Below are 3281 nucleotides of genomic sequence, written 5' to 3' on the forward strand. Positions count from 1 at the left end.
AAGAAAAAATCTAAAAGGTTCTACAGAAACAGCCTTGCAAGTTTGACCCAGAGCACAAAGTTCGATGAAAAAATATTCAACAGCTAGAAGAAATAATATTCATGAAAAAAAAAATCTCAAGAAAAATAAAGAAAAAAATTTGGAGACAAATGGTTGCTAAACAGATTAAGAAAAGGAAAATGTGATAATCCTCAATTTACAAATACTAAATTTGCTATTATAAGTTTTTTCATGTTTACGCAAAACTGTAAAAGTTTATATTAATATGAGCAATAACGTTTTTTACAAGAGAAAAAGCTTTCAAGTACATAAGAAAACCTATACTATATACAAGAGATACAAATATACATAATCAGTTAAGAAAATTTAACAGAATCCCCATTCCAAAGCTATCAAACAATTTTCATGAGTTTCAATTATACAGATTTCATCTATGGTGGAAGCTGACTCACCTATGCATGGTGGGAAGAGCAAAGGAACAACACATCACTGTGGAGTAGGGCAGAGAAAAGCTGTTAAAAGTAGTGACCGGAAAGTAGAAGTTTCACACAAGGTTCATTGTACTTTTAGGAGAAATAACATGTATGCCGCTCAACAACTTATGGGCATTTGTATGCACCCAAAAATTGTCATTAATTTTATATAAAATTTATTTTTTATGTAATTAAATTTATTATAAATTTATCAAAGAATTTTGGTTTATAAGGTTATTGTAATTTAGTAGTTACAATATTTAGAGTTGTTATATTGACAAAATGTGATTAAATAGTCAGAGCAAAAATTAGTTTTTCTTTAAGGATAAAATAGAAAGTTTAAAAAATGACATAAAAAAGTTTACACAAACCGTGATCCCTCTAACTTTATCTGTTGCATAGATAGTGGCTTTTTAACTGGAATCAAAATTATAGATGAATTATTAGAAACATAATTAATATAGTGCTTCAAGAAACCAGAATCGTGAAATAATTGATCTGGTAGATTTTAATTTAAATTTAGAAATTAGATAAGTAATCTTATATGTAACATTGTGACTTTTAAATCGAAATCGAATTTGTACATTTGTAATCATAAACATAGCTAACATAGTACTCCTAGAAACTAGAATTGAGATTGTAGATAAAATAATCATAAACATAAATCACATTACATAAAGGTTTCAAAGATTGAACATTTCAACTATTGAAATAACTAGATGGTTATCAACTTAATTCATAGCTCTGCAGCTAGTTGTCCTGGACATGACAGGTTATGAATCACAAATTTGACTAGTAAAGTAGTGTCAAAATTTTTTGGCTTTTTAAATATTAATATTATCTAATGATAAGGATAACCAAATTATAGTGAAAATCAAAACTTACATAAAATAAAATAAAACTTTAGTTGATTAAATGGATGTTTCTTTGAATTGTAAGTACACTCGAGAACTTAATATATTATTAACTTATCAATTAACTAGTACCTCTTTAAATTAATAAAAATTGTATAGTCTCAAATTTATTAATTTGTAGAGGTTTTACAATAATTTAATTACTTGCATACGCTTATAATGTGTCTTGTACACTAGTTTAATATAACTTAACAAAAATACTAGAACAAATTGAGAGAGTGAGGAAAATTTAGAAGAAAATGAAGTAGGAAAAAGGGAAAAAAATGTAAAAGGTATACCTAAATATTTTTAGGGACCGTTTGATTTAGGGGTTTCGATACTTAGAATTACAATAATTCCAATACTGCGCGCTTGGTCTAGTGTAATGGGAATTGAAATATTGGAATCATACCTTAAAATTTAGCAGTTCATGATTCCCGACCAAATTGGGAGGAATTTATCAAAACCCTTATTAGTGGGCCCTCTATCCATCATTCCATTTCCCTTTTCAATTCAAAAGCAAGAACCAAGCGCCCCTTAGTTACCAAACATTTCATGGGTTCAACAAAAATCCACTATCATTAACTAATGATAGTGAATAGTGAATAGTAAACTTTTAGTAAACAGTTAGTTTTAATTACTTGGTTTAGTAAAAGAGTTGGCCACCATAAGAGAAATTGGAGGAATTTTTTACAATCATATGCACAGAAATTGAATATTAGTAAAATTGGAAAATGATGCCATCGGATTCATGTCTTGAGAAAAGGAATTTGGCATTTATGTCTTATTGTCTCTCGGCTCTTTATGTTCCCCCAATTGAGCATTTAGCTCGATGATGATTAATTTATCAACCCAATCTAATGTACATGCATAAATCCAATTTAGTCTTATAGAAAGTCCCACATTCCTCTGCTACGTAATTCACCTACGATTGCCTGCCGGTTGGCTAAGCCCATGTGGACCCATAAGCGTTTGACAATGGTCCCAGGCAGAGTTGCTATGATTGTAGTGGTTCTACCCATGGTGGGAGGAAATTCCCACTTTGCACGCTAGATGCAACCATACCACTTATACATATAAAAAAGAAGCAAACATAAAAGGGATAATTTCAGAAACTTCTCCTGAGCTTTTTGACCATTTCATTGAGTTCTCTTAAGGTTTAAAAAATTACACTTATCTCCCTTGATTTGATAGTTTTAGTAACAAAATCTTAAAATAATATCGAGTTGAACAATTTTTAAACGAATACTCAAAAATGTCCTTGTGGAATGAGTTTAAATTTATTTTCCTATACAATTATAAGATATTTAGTATACTTATAAGGAAAATGTGCCAAATTTTTCATGTCCATATCTACCATTTGATAAACAACTATAATAATAATAATAACAATTTTATTATTATGTTATGATATTTTTAATGGTATTTTATTATGGATTTAAATTTATAATATAGAAAAAGAAAATGTTGAAATAATTCATTTAGAATCTATAAATTTTTTAAGTAGTGGGATTATCATAATTTAGTAGTACCTTTGGCCCATTTTCTTTTGATTTATTGTTAATTTTAATATCAAAAATAGAAAACAAAGATTAGCAAAAATATTGGATCATATATAAAATTAACTCGTCAAAAAAATCACTAGTTTGACATTTGATTATAATAGAAACCTAGAGACAATAGTGGTAGTTCTACAGTTTTATTAGCAAAAAATTTAAAAAAAGGAATAAGAAGGAAAAATAATGAAAAATAATTTTAAAACTCATTCTAAGTATAAGCATATCAAGTAAGAGGATTTTATTAAAATATTTAAGGATAAAATTATTATTTTAAATGATAAGGGAGGTATGTATAATTTTTCAAATTTTAGGAGAGCTCAGTGAAATTGCCAGAAATCTAAAGGGAGGTTTCTGAA

Source organism: Coffea eugenioides, chromosome 8 (assembly GCF_003713205.1).
Source record: "Coffea eugenioides isolate CCC68of chromosome 8, Ceug_1.0, whole genome shotgun sequence".
NCBI lineage: Eukaryota > Viridiplantae > Streptophyta > Magnoliopsida > Gentianales > Rubiaceae > Coffea > Coffea eugenioides.